Source organism: Lissotriton helveticus, chromosome 9 (genome assembly GCF_964261635.1).
Source record: "Lissotriton helveticus chromosome 9, aLisHel1.1, whole genome shotgun sequence".
Lineage (NCBI taxonomy): Eukaryota > Metazoa > Chordata > Amphibia > Caudata > Salamandridae > Lissotriton > Lissotriton helveticus.
In genome coordinates this window covers 553692887-553710681 of record NC_136070.1, presented here as the reverse complement: position 1 = coordinate 553710681, position 17795 = coordinate 553692887, and the positions used below count along the sequence as shown (strand labels likewise).

The 17795-nt window shown below is 47.9% G+C and overlaps 1 protein-coding gene across 2 annotated transcripts in view; it reads right to left on the bottom strand.

Moving 5' to 3' along the window:
- LOC144781546 (solute carrier family 22 member 6-A-like) overlaps positions 1-17795 on the bottom strand; it is a 451615-nt gene that overhangs the window by 105654 nt on the left and 328166 nt on the right. The gene's annotated exons all lie outside the window — the stretch shown is intronic.

Here is a 17795-nt window from a genome sequence, read left to right as displayed (position 1 = left end):
GAGAACAATCCTTCCTACTCCAAATTCCAAAGAAAAGTCGCCAGGAGAAGGACAATGCACTGGGAGGAGCTTGCTGGACTGAAATAGGAAATTGGAGTCTCTGGGGTTTTAAAAAAAGGCTTCTCTCACAAAAAAATCTCTGATGGCCCATTGGAGAAGAAAATCCACCCGAAAAGTCTCTCAGCTGCATCTCAAGCACAAAAGCTGGTTGAGCGGTTCGTTCACGATCGGCACCACAGGTGAGTGCAAAGAATCACACGAGCTTGCTAGAGGCCGAGTTTGTTGCGGTACTGACGAGCGAGCACCAAACAAATCTTGAGCACGTGAACATAAAAAAAGAAAATCCGCTTCATGCCCAGGAAGGTAGAATTCACCTACTCCATACTCCTCTTTGGAGTTCCCGATTTCCTTAAACTCTGCAAGCAGAGGGGAGTTTTATGCCCGAGCCTAATCTAAATAGACTGGGAGTACCACCAAGGCAGACGGCAGGAAGACCGCCAAATAAGCAACAGTCGGACCACTCCCACCAAGATCTAAATCAGACCCTGAGCCCTGTTGGACCCCAGTTGTCAATGGATGAAAAGTGGAGTTAAAAGGACCCGTGCATACTGATAGGGAATGATTTCTGACATAGTTTGAGATCCAGGCACGGTTTGTTCCTCCGACACTAAACTCATTCAGTTGATTAAACAGCTGCTTATGGGAGATAGTGTTGAAGACAGAATATAGATCAAGAAGTACCAGTGTGGCTTGTTTACCAGTAAACCACCAGCATACAGAGACGGAGGGGAGGTGGATTGGCCATTATTGTCAAGTACCTGTTAAACTGGATGATTACACACACTCTAAAACCTGTGCTCCTTGGGTAGCTTGGCACCGAGCTGTTAGGCTTAATTTAGAGGCCATGTGTAAAGCAAAGGCACAGCAAGCACTCATGATAAAATAAACTGAGCATCAAAAAATAGACTTCAAACAGGATGTATGTGAAAAGGTTTATATTCAACAAACATAATCAATCATTATAACATAAACATCTGGTGCATTTGGGTACTAAACACATTTGGTTATATTACTAGCAATACTAGGCCCACTCGTATTTCTATGATATCAACTGTATGCACATTGGGGGACATCTCCTAATCCTACCCCACCCAGATAGAGAGCACCCTTATGCAGTGTGACATGTTGTCCACCACAGGCCCACCCTGGCAATCCTGATAATACAGTTTCCCACAGTTATATGGTACACCCCAGGTTACAAAGATATAAAAAAAATGTACATACACAAAATGAGAACACTTTTTAGGAGCACCGCAGGCTGGGTTCACGCAGGTAAACCCAATGTCAAATGTATTGTGCTTTTGGCACCAAATCTGGCCAGTGCTGTGAATCACAGGTAGTTTGAACGCGATCACTCACACACACTCACTCTGCACTGCTCTGCGGTACAACATGTATCCAGCACATTCTGTATGGAACACTCCCACACACATATGCACCTAGAACCCTAATGTGGTGCCATTGGCACCCAACAGCTAAATGGATAACACTCTGCAGACTCAGTGGCTCCAGCCGCCCTACACCCTCTAGTTCACCCCGATTGTCCTATACACCTGGAAGGAAGATAACTAACCCAGCATCCTGGACACCAGGCTGAACAGAGCTGAAATCACTTAGTCTGGGTCCTCAGGCAGCAGATGGGAATATGTAGCAAGTTTTAATTAAGAGATAGATGTAAACAAGGGGAGTCTGGCAGCCACTCTGGAAGTTCATCCACAGGTCTCAAAACACAATGGAGTGATGTAGTTACTGACCTGCTTTTGAACTGTCTCTGAAGCGTTTCTTTAACCCAGTCAATCTCTTTCACTACTACCTGACACCAAGATGTGTTCGGGAGGAGCCAGGTTTGGAAAGGGCTTTTGGTCTGCCGCGATGAGGGTAAAAAGGGAACACCCGATGAATGGGGAGTAACACAGGGTAGCTTCACGATAGTATGTGGCACCTCGACAGGTACACGATGATCAGGGTAATGCAAATCAATCCGGGCACAGGTTCTGATGCACGTTGATATAATCTGCACCAGCCACTTCAGATCGCAAACAAAATGAGTTACAAATTCTGAACCTCGCAGGAAATGAGGCACATAGTCAGGTGCACAATGATCAGGTTGCGTCGGAGCAGACTAGTCACACACCCTGCAATATGTGAATCTGCTCACCACCAAGCAACCCTTATGAGTGTCAGGATTCCTGTGAATTGGGAACCGCTTGCCTTAGATGCCGGCAAGATTTTCGGACTTCTCATTAGACAATCTGATCTCCAAGCATAAGTCTTTGTTCCACGCTCACACTGCACTACCTGTTGGTATTTAGTAGCCGATGTGGGCACTTGAGAGGGCACCGCTCTCCAGATGTCAGATAAATGGTGTAGGGTCCTCACTGGAGATCTTTGATGTCCCTGAGCTCCCCGAGAGAAAAGGAGGCCCGCCAACAGGCCCTTGGACAGCACACTTCAGGGTGCCACACGTCTGCAGGTCTCGGCCCAGTCCAGCAACTATTCAGAAAGGACACACTGTCCCCTTCAATGGCAGTAACTTCCATGTGCACAACAGGCAGTTTAGGGGTTTACCTTTGAACCACAGATGTCTCCCCTAAATTGTAGGCCTGTCCGACATGGAGTTGTGGAATGTAGATCCTAATCTCTAGTTGGGCCACGATCCGGTCCAAGAGGCCAACTGAAAAAACCTCCTATCTATTCCATCCAACCTTCAAATGGCAGTGGTTTGTCGCTCCCCTTGTATGTCCATGGTTTATGGCTGTTGCTTGGGAATGCACAGATGTGCTCCCCAAACCCTGGTATCCCCTTGAGCCAGACATCAAGGCACACCAGACTCTGAGAACATAGGAATACCCATATTCTATAAGTGGCATTACAAAGCAAGTTATGCCATTATGACCTTTATCACTGGAAAGGGTTTGGCACAGCAAATCCATTGATACGAAACATCATGAGGCTGCTCCACTGCAAACCACTATTGTAGCCTGAAGTAGTGTCAAACACTTCCCCATGATACCTTAAGGGAAAAGCAAGCCTCATGGGGATTGAAAACACACACAGGTATTCCTTACTGCCTGGGTGCACGTGTTCTTGTGCACACACTTACCTACAATGGCAGGTTAGACACATAGACCACAGCATCAGAGGTTCAAGTGCACCCACACCAGTCAGCAACGACAGACTGGACATGGGTTTAATAATATGGGTGTCAGCATGCATGGCTTGAGATGGCAGGCTGCACACGCAAATATAGGCACCATAGGTACTGGTGCGCCTCACAGCGGCCTGCACAGGGCAGGCGGCTGCTCATGAGTTTACTCATTATAAATGCCAGTGCGCACACACCAGCCTGCCATGACAATCTGGGCACATGGGTTTACCCAGTCCCTAGCACCTTTAAGGAGAAACAACGCACACCGTGGCCTATAATGCCACGTCGGGCCCATGAGCTGAGTCAGACTCAGCACCTTAGGTGAGAGTGCGCGCATACCACCCTGGCCTGACCTACCGGACACAGGTTGACTCCTTATGGGTGTGATTATGCACACCTGGCCTGCGGCAGCATGCTGGCCATATTACCACTAGCACCATGGGTGCAACCACGCGGCCACAGGCCTCTCAGGTGTTAAAACACTGGGATGCAGGTATGCACTCACCGGCCAGCGATGGCAGGCCAGGCACCTTTCTAAAATGCCATAAGTGCCAGGGTGCAACCTGAAGCCTGCAACTGCAGGTTGGACATGAGTGTTGAACAGCATAAGGGCCCTTGCATACACCCAAGCCTGCAATGGCAGGCTGGGCACATTGTTTACATCCTACAGGGGCAAGTGTGCACTCCCAGATCTGCCTTGGCAGACCAGCCAATGTTCCAGATTGTTGTGTCCGCGCCTCTTCCTAGCTTGTGTAGAAAGGTACACACACTTCCACACTGCCTTGACAGTGAGGACGTGTTCAGAGCCCTGAGATCCCGCGAGAGAATCAGAAACACACCAGAAGTATTCTTATGGGAAGAGCTGAACTCCAAGGCAGGAGAAGCTCCCGGGGAGTTTTCCTGTCTACCTGAGCAGGGAACATCCATATGTACCCACCCAGCCTTCAGCCTACTACCCCACGCCCTTCAGGGATACCCTTGGGGTGTGCCTTCATGGTGTGGGAGGACCCAATCAAGTTTGGTTGAGGCGTAAGTGATGCCAACCTGGTAAGGTGCGCAATGGCTCCCCACAAGCCTTCTAGGACAGGCCAATACACGATTGACAGGCTATCTAGTGGGTGGTACACTTATTGCACCGCCCTACTACTAGTCAGTGTCAAACCCACCCAGGGTATGTGTAGTACCTGTTTACAGGGCACATGGAGGTATGGCATATTAACGCTTCTAGTGTGGGTGAGGTGGGCGTGCTCACCTTCCCTCTGCAGTACTATGAGAAGGGACCCATATTTACCCTAAGTAGAGACGTGTCCAACAGGGAACAACAACAGAGGAGTCTAACAATGGGTGAAGCCAGTCATCGATCTGCTGGTCCCCATTAAAAGCAAGACTAATAGCAGATTGAAACCCATGGCTCTGTGGTTCTTTGAGGAATTCAAAGACCTCCAACAGCAATGTCAGAGGTGGGAACGGAGATGAAAGATGATATTCAATCCTGAATGGAAAACAGACATAAACAAATGATCCAAAAGTAAAAAAAGGCCATCAAAGCGGTAACCTCAGCTTATTTTATTAATAAATTAAGGTCTGCTGCTAATTTCCCAAATTATCTGTTTAAGGTAGTAAGAGATCTTAGTTCTCCACTAGTTCAACAAGCCTTGGAGAACTCTCAAAGTTTTTGCAATCGTGTTGCTACCTATTTCAGGGACAAGATTCTGAAGATCTTTTCGGAATTTATTAAGATTGAGGACAGGCAGGCGCCCATGCTAACAGAATGTGACTCCATTAATTGGACCCCTAATGGTATTTTGGCCACGTTGTCCCCCATCTCCTGCTTGAAAACAAAAGCTCTTATTTCACACATAAGATCTGGCTCTCTAGATGATCCTGGTCCTGCTAGAATATTACAACTTGCGGCAGATCTAATTGCAGCCTTCTTGGAGAAGATTTATAATCAGGTTCTTGAGTCAGGAGTGTTCCCCAGTGCTGGAAAGAGACAACTATAATACCCCTTAAGAAAGAAACTGAATGGGGATCCAGGAGACTTAAAAAGCCTTCACCCAATATCTCTCCTGCCCACTCCGGCCAAAATTCTTAAGAAGTGCATCAAATAAGCATTTGCTCAGTTCCTTATGACTTACTATCTTCTGGACCCATCTCAGAATGGGTTCCGGAGTAGCCACAGCACCAAAACGGAACTGAGCGCTGCAGCAGATTCTTTTTTCTGCCGGGTGGATCAAGGATGCTCAGCTATCTTGGTTATGCTTGATCTGCCTGCAGTCTTTGATAAAATATCTTCATCTGGTTTGATGCAAAGATTGCAACAGGGTGGGCTGAGGGTCTCTGCGTTTAAAACATTTGGAACCCTTTCTGGAGAATAGGAACCAAAGTGACAGCAGCAGAGACTACAGGGCTCAACCCTTCCAACTTCCTTGTGGCGTCCCGTAGGGGTCATCCCTCAGATCCACTTTGTTCAATCTTTCTATGGCCCCATTGGCAAAATTGGTGCGATTCTTCGTGTTCCAGGTGTTGTCCTATGCAGACGACACCAAAATAATTGTCTCTATAGCTGACAACAGGGCGCTGCTGGCGAACAAGTTCAAGTCCTGTATGACTGAAATTAGTTCCTGGATGTAGGAGAACTGGGTAAAACTGTACACGAGAAGACTAATATTGTTGTCTTTGGGGCGAATAACTCTGTGTGGTTGAAGCTCTGGTGGCCTAAGACATGCAACCCTTTTCTCACCCCTGTGGCCACCACTAAATATCTTGGAGCGATTTTCGATAAAACCCGTATCGTTGGCTCTCAGGTCAACAGGATGGTGAGCTCCGGCTTCTTCATTATTAAGATCCTGAAGAAGTTTGTTCCCTTCTCACCTGGGAAATTGAGTGATTCAGTGGTCAATGCTCTTATTACATTTCACATTTACAACTGTAACGCTTTAAATGCCAACCAGTACTCTCTGTACAAAGTTCAGGTCATCCAAAATGCGGCTGCATGGGAGATTCTGGATGTTCTCAAACATCTTTCTGTTGGGGAGGGATTGCGGTCACTTCACTGGTTACGAGTGAGGAAGCGGGTAATTTCAAAGCTCTATGCATGGTCTATAAGGCTTTTCACCAGTAGGGTCCATGGTACTTGAGAACCACTTTCAAATAGTATTATCCAAATAGACAACTTAGACATGCAGCACAGAGGAAGGTGACCATTCCCAGGTTTTCGGAGGCTAGATGGGACGCTGCACGTTTTTGGTGGCAGAGGTCAGGTTATGGTACACACTATCTATAAATATTGAAAATCTGAATTCTTACTCTGTGTTTTGCAATCATCTTAAAACCTGTTTTTTTCTCTCAACCTAATTGATGCTCTTGCTGTCTCAGCCTGGCTGTTTTTGACGGGTGATAGTACTTTGATGCCTTCCTGGCTTAATGCGCTCTATAAATCTTAAATACAAATACCTTTCTGAATCATGCCTTTAGAGTGCATCTCTACTGATGCATGGGGTATCTATTTACTTATGAATGGGGCTCATGAGATGTTCTTCTATGAGTCGTGCATGACTGAATAAAGCGATAGAGTAATCAAGCAACTGAGTTCATACAGGTGCTTGAGTTTCAGCTCCCCTGAGGCCCAATCAATGTCCCTCTCTCATTGGTGTTCAAATATATTGATTCTGAGTCCCCTAGTGGAGGATAATGTAATCTTGCTATCCGTCACAAAAGGACGTACATATTTTCAAACAATTATTACCCCAAATGTAAAATATTTTAAGCAAGCTAAAACATACATGGATGAGGCTTGAGGCACACCCTCTGGCTTATATAGATAAAACTGATGCACAATAGAGCTTTCCATTTATCACAAAGTAGTGCATGTCAAGCAGCTAGTCAAGCATTTTATAGGAGATTGTGAGCATAAGGGAAACATTTTAAAAATAGTGCAAAAGTTTTTTTCTGTATTACTTTTCTCTTACAATAAATCCATGTGTAAAAATTAAAAATATATTGTACGCAAAAAACTATAAATATAAATTTGCAAGATGTTGAGGAAATAATAAAAAAAATATTGTTCATTCGTATATTTTATTTTTTCACAATGGCATACGTAGCTGACAAGTGGCTCCATGTCATTAGAGGCCTCTTCAGTCAGTCCTGGCATTTAAGACAACACTTTTCAAGTCGAGATGTTGGAGCCAAAATGTACACTTTTAAAAGTCCAAAAATGCTAAATTATTTAGTTATTTATTTATTTCATTTCTAAAGTGCGCTATCAGCTAAATGGCATCCTGGCGCTGGCAAACTCAATAACAGAGGAGGCCCAAAACTGATGGCAAACTAGAGCTTCTGGAATAGCCATGTTTTTAAGCTCCTCCTGAATAGAAGGAGGTCAGGGGTATGTCTGAGCGCAACCGGAAGGGCATTCCACAGTTTCGCTGCAGCCACACCAAACGATCTTCCTCCTGCTTTGGCTTTCTTAAACCTTGGTATTGTCACCAATTTAGCCGAGGAGGATCGGAGGTTATGGACCGGCGCATGCCACACAAACTTCCTTTGCAAAAGAACAGGGCCCGACCCATGGAGGGCTTTAAAGACCAAGCAGAGGGACTTGAATTTGACTCTCTGTCTCACCGGGAGCCAGTGCAGCTGAGCCAGAGCCCTAGAAGAGGATGATATTGTGGGCCACCCCAGGGCTAATTTTGCCGCCGCAGACTGAATTCTTTGGAGTCTATCCATAAGGTAGTTTGGGGACTCCAACAGCAGAGAATTACAGTAGTCTAACCTACTGAGCACAGTGCAACGCACCACCTCTACCCGGGCAGAGGACGGCAGCAGAGGAAGAATTTTCCTGAGCAATCTAATAATGGCCAAACAACCAGCCACTATCTTCAAAACCTGCGCCTCCAGGGTAAGATTACTGTAAAACATGACACCCAGGTTCCGAACCGCCTTCAATGGCTGCACCGATGGAAGGAAATCAGCAGGCCAGAATTTGCTTGGTAGAGGAGATTGAGCCCTGGCCCTTGGGCAGTATAACACCTCCGTTTTTCCTGTAATAAATTGCAGGGAATTAGCCTTCAACCAACCCGCCGTATCTCACAGGCAGTTGTGAAATACTTCCAAAGAAGTTGAGTGATCTCCCTCCAAGGAGAGAATCAACTGCATGTCATCAGCATAGTTGACAATCTCAATATTATATTATTTGATGACCGCAATCAAGGGCCTCTTATAGATGTTAAATAATATCGGACTAACTGCAGAGCCTTGAGGAACGCAATGCGAGATGGTAGAAAAGGCGGATTGGTAAGGAGGGAGGGACATAGCTTGTTTTCTGTCCTGAAGAAAGGACTGAAACCACCCAAGGGCACTACCTGCAACCCCCACCTCTCTCAGGCTATCCAGCAGGATCCCATGGTTCACCGTGTCGAAGGCGGGAAGGCTTTTTCAGCAATGGGGTCACCACCGCTTGTTTCCACTGAGGTGGGACCACTCCAGTAGAAAGAGGCTGGTTACAAACCATCCTAAGCTTAGGAAAGAGCTCAGCCTCGAACTCTTTCCAGATTTTTAATGGAATCGGATCAAGCGGGAACCCGGACGTGATGCCAAGGGCCACTCCACTGAACTCATCTGCAGTCAACTGCGCAAATTCCGATAGGGACTTATCTACGCCTTTTCAGGGACGGCCCGAAAATCCACCACGACCTGCTTCAAAGGCCTGCCACCATCAGTCAACACTAATGGATCGGTTCCGGTCTGTTGCTGCTCCACCCCCAAATCATCAATAATCGTATTGATTTTATAACCTTGCCAGGTTCTCACAGAATTCCTGAGAGGGGGAAACTCATTCTTGGTGCAGTCCGGACTAATGAGACTATTCAGGATGTTAAAAATACTACGAGAGCTGTTCGGGGAATCAAGAATCACCTTGAAATATATGCTGCCTTAACTCTATGGATTTCCTTGTATTGTATTGTATTGTAATTAAATTTGTAGGGCGCGCAGCTACCCACAGGGGGTCTCCCGGCGCCGAAGAAGCAGTGATTACGCATCGCAGGTGTTATTGAGAGAAGAGCCAGGTTTTAAGGTCTGTGCGGAATTTCAGCAAAGATGGTTCAAGTTTCAGTCTTGCCGGAAGGGAATTCCATAGCCTGGGTGCAGCACAGGAGAAAGCGCGTCCGCCCATTCTCGTTAGTTTGAAGCGTGGGATTAAAAAATTGCCTTGACCTGATGATCTAAGATGACGGGATGGAGATATTGTTGAACAAGGGCCTGGAGGTAAACTGGGGCTGACCCTTGCTTGATTTTGTGCATGACAGAGAGGGCCTTGAATTTGACACGATTGGCAATGCGGAGCCAGTGAAGGTCTTTAAGTACCGGGGAGATTGGGGATCTCCATGGGACCTTACAGAGGAGGCGAGCACCTGCATTCTGAACTAGCTGAAGCCTTCTCTGAAGCTCCAACGTGGCTCCGAGATACAGTACATTGCCGTAGTCCAGGCGGGAGGTGATTAAGGCCTGGACCACCGGGCGTCTAGTCCCTACTGGTAGCATCCATAGTATTTTTCGAAGCCAGCCCAGGATGGAAAAGCACGTGGCTGCCACCTTAACCACCTGGTGTCGCATAGAGAGCGAGTCATCCAGGACAAAGCCTAGGTTGCGAACCTGGGTCACTGGAAGGGGTGGAGGGCCCATTTCTGGAGGCCAGTGCACAGGGCTCCAGAGGTGCTTCTGCTTGCCCAGAATGAGCACCTCCGTCTTATCTCCATTCAGCTTCAGGAGATTTGTCTGCATCCATTCGGCCACTCGGCTAAGTCCAAGTTTAAGAGCGGATGGGGTGTTTGCTGCGGCTGAGGAGAGGGAGAAAAGGATCTGGGTATCATCTGCGTATGAGTAGAGGGATAGACCAGCGTCTTCCACGATGGTAGCCAGGGGTCTCACATAGATATTAAAGAGCATAGGGCTCAGTGAAGACCCCTGTGGGACGCCATACGCAGATGAACGGACAGAGGAGGAGGATCCGGAAGAGACAACCTGAAAAGTGCGATTATTCAAAAACGGGACCAGCTAGGCAAGGGCAGGACCGGTCACTCCAACCATTATCAGGGCTCGCAGGAGGATAGAGTGTGAGACCGTGTCGAATGCGGCGCTTAAGTCTAGAAGAATAAGCGCCGCAGTCTCACCATGGTCGAGACGAGTGCATAGGTTCTCCGTGACCCCCAAGAGGGTAGTTTCAGTGGAATAGTGGGGGCGAAATCCTGACTGGGATGGATGTAGAAAACCTGTGGTTTCCACGTGAGAGGAAAGATAGATGCTTACATGCCTCTCCAGGATTTTTGAGAACATGGGAAGCAGAGAGATGGGCCGAAAATTGGCGAGCCTTTTGGGGTCTGCGCCGGGTTTTTTCAAGAATGGTACCACCAGGGCTCTTTTCCATTCCTCCGGGACTATAGATTTCCGCAGTGAGGAATTCAGGAGCTCTTGGATAACTAGTAGAGCCTCAGGAGAGAGCTGGTGGAGGATGTTCATAGGGATTGGGTCCAGGGGGAAGCCCGAGTTGACCTTCGTCATGTAAGTATGTAACGAAATGGAGTCTAACAGGGGCCAATTCGAGATCTGGGTTTGCTGAGGTAACGGGCCCAGGGGGTCGAGAATGGAGGGATCGGGAGGAGGCTTAGAGGGGGCAGAAGACAGAGTGTTGTAGATGGTTTCAACTTTGGATATGAAGAAGTCCGCAATTTCATTGCATTCCACTTCTCCCAACACTGGGGGAATGGGGGCGGTGTTTGAGCCAGCTAGTTTTTTGACCATAGAAAAGAGGGTTTTCGGCCGGTTAATGGCCTTTTCAATAGAGTCTGAGACAAAGAGGGCTTTTGCCTTTCTGCAAGCTTGGTGGTAGCGCCTGAGAGCCTATCGATAGATTACTTTATCGTTCAGGGCGTAATTTTTTCTCCAAGATGTCTCCAGATGTTTACATTCGGATTTGATAGCTTTCAAATCGTCTGTGAACCATGGGGCAGGGGTAAGGTGGGAAATTGGTCGTCTGGGACGGAGCGGCAAATGGCGATTGATATTGGAGGTAAGCCAATAGGATACTTCCTGAGCCAGGGAGATACACCCAAGGTTGGTATCAGGGCAGGTGGCAGAAAGAGAGGCATTGAATGCCGAAACATTTAGCTTAGACCAGGCTCTGTGGTTTCCCATAGGGCCAGGAAGGGGCATGCCCTTTGTAGTGTCCGCAGGCATGTTGAAATAGATGGCAAAATGATCGGACCAGTCAAGGGGGAGCGCAGGGGAGGTGCAGTCAAACAAAATATTGGAAATGATGGGGTTGAGTAGATGGCCAGCCTGATGAGTGGGACCTTGGTTGCGCAGTGTTAGATTAATGGCCTCGCAGTCAGATAAGAGCGTCCTGCTTAAGCCATTTTGTGTATCTTCTAGATGAAGATTTAGGTCTCCCAAAATCGTAAAATTGGATGCCTTCAAAGCGTGGGGGGCAACGTATTCAGCAAACGAGGCCAGCCACTGTGTGGACTTATCAGGGGGGCGGTAGATGAGAATGCCCGATAGCATCAGTCGAGGAGAGACCGTTATCTTGAATAAAGCAGCTTCGCAGTCTGGAAAAGGGACAGCGTTAAGAGAGCAAGAATAGATGTCCTTGAAAATTATCGCTATCCCACCGCCTTTCCCGTGGAACGATCTTGCCTAACTATAACATATCCAGGTGGCAGGGCACTAGCCACGTCTGGGCCAGAGCTCGCGTGGAGCCAGGTTTCCATTAGGAACAGGGCATCAGGCTGAGTGGAGATTAAGAGGTCGAATATGTGATCTCTGTTTTTAGGCAGAGATCGACAATTAATACTCCAGAATTTGTAGGGGGGGGGTTGGTGGCGCTAGCGGTGCAGTGTTGCACGAAAATGAGAAGTAGCACTGAGGGCATTTAGATGGCAATTTGAGCGAGCAGATTATTTCCTTCTTGTAATCCATCAGCTTAGCATTCCAAGTAAACTTATCCTTATCCAGGTATGCATGTTTCCATCTCCTCTCCGCTTGTTTACATTCTAGTTTCAGGTTTTTGAGGCTATGAGTGAACCAGGGGTCTGTGGGTCTCCCTCTTCTCCTATGATGTTTTAAAGGAGCAGAGGCATCAAGAACCGAAGTAATGTTTGAGTATAGGGAAGCATAGTTCTCCTCTATCTGCATAGCAGGGGAGAAGCACTCAACCCTAAACAAGGGTTAAACACTTTTTTTGCGAGCAAGACATTTCCAATCCCTGCTAACATACTCCCACACTTGACTAGATGTCCTGACAGTACATGTACCTGACTTCACAAACATTTTAACAAAAAATGGTCAGTCCAGGCCATGGGTAAAATATCCCCCATAGTGAGAAGGTTGGTCTCAGATAAAATTAAATCCAACTGGTAACCCCCTATATGGGTGGCCTGAGAGACCCGCTGTGAGAGACCAAGACCCTCGCATGAAAGGAGCATGTTAAAAAGACCTATATCCATGGAGCCATTCAACCACAAATTGAAGTCTCCAAGAATCACCAATTGACCATGAATAGCAGCCATATCGGTGAACAGTTCCAATAGCAACTGCTGCTGGAGTAAGGTGAAGATCCCAGTGGGTCTATAACAGATGATACCCGTTAAAAGAGGCCTCTGTGCATTCTTGATAGAGAACCCAAATAATTCACAGCCATCACATGCATCAATCTCAGTGACAGTCAAGTTCAACGGGGAAACATCGTTTACAACGCAGTGTTTACACCGCACTACCTTTATAACGATGCCATTACAACGCAAGTCGTTACTACGACTTCCCCTGGATGGCGCTGTTGGATAAGGAATATTGTAATTGTATATTCCAAACACCTTCCCTACTGTTACGTGGGCTGGTGTTGGAATATAAAATTATAATAATCCTCAATCCGCGCACACCAACGCAAGTCGTTGTAACGACTTGCGTTGTAATGGCAGCGTTGTAAAGTACCGCGATCTAAAAGATCGCGTTGTACTGACGTACATCCAGTTCAACAAATCTCTAAAAATCACACCCACCCCACCTCCCCTACCATTTGATCTCGGCCTGTGGTGGATTTTGAACCCTGGCGGACAGGCCTTCCCAGTATCGACCTCACACTCAGGGCAAGTCCACGTTTCCGTCATACAGAAGATGTCCAGCTCATAAGCCTCAAGCAACAGCTGTATCTCCACACTGTGCTTGGGTAGAGATCTCACATTCAGAAGCCCACTAGCGAGAGTGCCGCTCCTCTAAAAGTCTGCCACGCGAAAGGCGGTGTCAGAAAGCAAAAGAGCCCTCATATCACTACCCCACTCACCAATGTGGTTCAGTTCTTTGCTGGTGTAGCATCTAGGACCACACCCAACAACTGGTCCCTGCCCCATCCCAAAAGGGGCAGCATAACTGGCGCTAGGCGCATTCTTAGCATGGACGAGCACAGAAAACTTGCCTTTGGCTTGCCTTTAAGGCGTGCCCGCTGCGCACGGGCGCCAGCCTCCACTTTTCTCTCCGCGAGTCCTGGTAGGTAATGGGAGGCTAGACCCCCACTCCACTACTCCCAAAAGGACGGGTTCGCTCGCACGGATGGACCCCCAAGTTGGGAGAGCCGGAGGAGAGTTGGCGAGTTACCCCTGTCCCACAACGCTCGCAGGTAAGTGTAGAAATTTACTGTGTATATTTTAAAAATTCTAAAAAATTAGGCAAGGTTAAACAAAGATGCACCAGAATATTGTTTAACACCACAACGAGTGATTAAAAATGGCCAAGAGCCACACACCGTCAGCTCCTCACCAGCATCCTCCCACCTTCAAGCTGCCCTCACACGCTCCGCACTCGCGCCAGCGTCCGCTGTTCTCTCCGCGTCTCCTGGTAGGTCAGGGGAGGCTAGACCACCACTCCGCTACTCCCAAGATGGCGGGTCCGCTCGCACGGACGGACCCCCAAGCCGGAGGAGAGTTGGCGAGTTACCCCTGTCCCACAACGCTCGCAGGTAAGTGCAGAAATTTACAGTGTATATTTAAAAAGTTCTAAAAAATTAGGCAAGGTTAAACAAAGATGCACCAGAATATTGTTTAATACCACAACAAGTGATTAAAAATGGCCAAGAGCCACACACCGTCAGCTCCTCACCAGAAGCCTCCCACCTTCAAGCCGCCCTCACACATGCTGTCAGCTAAAATAGCATACTGGTGTTGCACAAACATGGTGTTAAGCCACATCTATTTAAATATTACAGGGGGATGGTCACAAGAACGTGTGATAAACATCGCATATTTAGCTTAACGCAACTTTGCATATCGCAGTCTATCGTGACAAAATAATACTGTGTCAACGTACTATTCCAAATCCGGCAGCACCATGCGATAGTAGCAGGATAACATGCCAAATGAACGCGCAAAAATCAACGCTACGCAAAAAAAATGCGAAACACCCAAAAAGATGCAATGCCTCAAATTGCGATACAAAAATCAGTGATAACCAGCAACAGGCCTGCAATTCCCACACGTCATGCAGGAAAATGCAACAAAAAAACCCTCCAAAGTAAACTGCATAGCACCATGGATGCACCCGGACTGAGCGCAGAGGACAACCCGAACCCCACAAGCCCCACGGAGGACCAGCCAGGAACCCCGTGTTTGGGGAAAGGCAAAGAGAAGAGGAAGAGGAAGGCAGGGTTCAGTCTGCAGGAAGACTGGATCATCGTCACGGAGGTGATAGAACACTACCAACAACTGTTCCTCACCTCCACTGCGTCATTAGCAACACAAAGGGAAATATGGCAGTCCATCGTCAACAATATTAATGCAGTCGGGGTGTCGAGGAGGTCAATGGAGGAGGTCAAGAGGCGCTGGCATAATGAGCAATGCCAGACCAAACAGAAACTGGCCGCCAACAGGAAGGCAGCAAAGGCGACTGGAGGTGGGAGTCCTACGCCACAAGAGGAGCTGGATGAGCTGGAGGAAATGGTGTCCACAGTTATCATTGTGGAGACGGTGCAAGGAGTTGGGGGTCTGGAAACAGCTCAATATGACCTGACCCAACAGCAACAGGGTGAGTAATGACCAGGGACTGGGGGGACGGGGGAAATGGGCACAATGGCACACGTGCACAATCATGTGTGGCACACTGCACTCGCTCAATGATAGTGGAACATGTCCCTGATACCCTTGGCACACTGCAGCACAGAAACACCAATTAGGCCCGTCCACAATGTGCACAAATGGGCCTCCCCATATCACCAATGCCACAACCTACCCATGCACATGTGCAGAATCCAGAAAAGCAGCGGCTCTGTGAGCCACACTGACAATGCAAGTGACACTGCATGACTGATAACATGGCTGCAGTCAAAATAATTGACATAGTGCACCAGTCGACATGGAGGTGGCCCGGTGTGGATCATATCCGTAAAGGAGCAGGTCACACTCTGACACATCCACGTGCACCTACAACCCATGACGTTAAGTACACATCAGCAGACAAACAATGCCCAACACCACAAAACCTGCCCAAGAGCACAAATTACCCCAGTCGCAAACATCCCAGCCCCCGAAAAGCACACAAGTCAAAGGTACACCGCCTCAAAGGAATATGGGTCAGCTAAATCAGAGCTGCAGGGGCGACTCTTCCACAATGCAGCACACACAAATAGCAATCACAGCACATCAACATTGACGGCAAAGTGGTACAAAGTGCAGCACTTACAGCACAGGACAGAGGACACAACTGGTACCACTTGTGTGTAGTAACTGGCCACTCACATCTGGAATTGCATGATACTGTGAGATAATAATGTACGAGTACGACCACACATCCGTCATGTAGTCGAAATTTCTACTGTTTACCATCAAATAGCCAGCTCCACCAAAACAGTCACAATGTACATTGTCATGCAGTCTGTATGTAAACATCTACAAAACATCAACATACATGGGACACTCTGTTAACCTGCATCTCCCCTTTACATTGCAGAGGGACAATCAACACCTCCTGCAGAGCAGACCACAATTCTCATCAGTGATGATGAAGAGGACAACCTGCACATATGCTCAGACACCCTCCAGTGGCTGATGGACAGCCTCCGCACCCCACCCTCGGGAGCAGGGCAGGCCAGCTGCCTCGAGGTGACCCCACCCCCTGCACAGACCACACAGCAGGAAGCACACACCCCCATGGCTGTCTTCCAGGACATCCCCGACCAACACATGGAATTCCAACGCCATGTGCTGGTTTGCCAGGAGATTGCTTATCAGATGTAGGCAGGTTTTGAGCTTGAAGCAGCCAAACTCCATGCCATACGTGGATGTCTGAGTCCCATCAGGGACCACTTACAGTCCTTAACGAACACCTACTGTCCACACAATGCTCCTCGACAATCCTTGGCTGACATCGCTGGGGCAATTACTCGGATAGAAGAACAGGCACCAGCGATGACAGCACAGAGTTGGCACAGACGTGCATGACAATGGAGACCATGGAGCCATGCAGGCCGGAAGTATGGCTGCCATGGCTGAACACCAGCAAGATGTGGCTGGGATCTTCCATGCCTTGCAGTTCCTCATCTTGCCATTGCTGCCACTGAGCCTGTCCCAGATAACTGCTGTGGGAACTTCGACACACACATCTCCGACCACTGATGTGTCAGTAGCACACAGTGATGCAGCCCCATCACCTTCGCACCCTGATGCATCAGTGGCACACAGTGATGCAGCCATAACACCACCACACACACCTGACACACCGGACACAGAAGGCGTCTCAGAGGAGTAAGATGTGGATGGTAATGACTGTGTGAGGAAAGAGGTAGTACCATCCATCCCGGCCATGTGGCATGTCCCTGCCTGGTTCAGCCCTATGCATCATGCCATGGGACAACAACTCCCAATGTCCCCCGGAACACTCTGCAACATTCACCTGGTCTCCGACATGGACTGCCATATGTGCTGTGGTTACCAATGACACAGAAATCCGGCTGCAGACTGAACTCTCCCTCTTCCAATTCACTTTTCATTCCCCATTGGCCCACCACTGGGCTACAATGTAATGTGGCAAGCCCACATTACATTGTACAGAACCAGCTCCGGCATTCACCAGAATGTGAATAAAACATTCGAAATCACACAGAGGTGTAATGTGTATGTTCACTCAAGCATGAAAGTATGGATGGATGTAGGGACATTGATTGCACAAGAAGGTACACCCTGGTAAATGACATCAAAGTGCATATGTGACCCTCAGCCACATGGCCAATTAGATGACTGTGAAGGTGTGAACTAGCTGTGGCCTCATTGTTGCACATGAACAACAATCTCACAACCCCTCAACGTAGGCACACGTCCATGTATTAAACAGATATGACAAAATCGGTAGCATGCCAGAAGTGCTGTCCTCCATCTCATGTGACAACGGAACGTCTCTTCGCATACTTATTCACATACATCTGTGTGGACACAGTCTGTTTTGATGTATGACATTGCTCTACATGGCCAGGAGTTGGTCTACATACTCACATTGCTGAAGACACATAAGTGCACAGTTCTGCCAGCAACTATCCCAAACACAATGT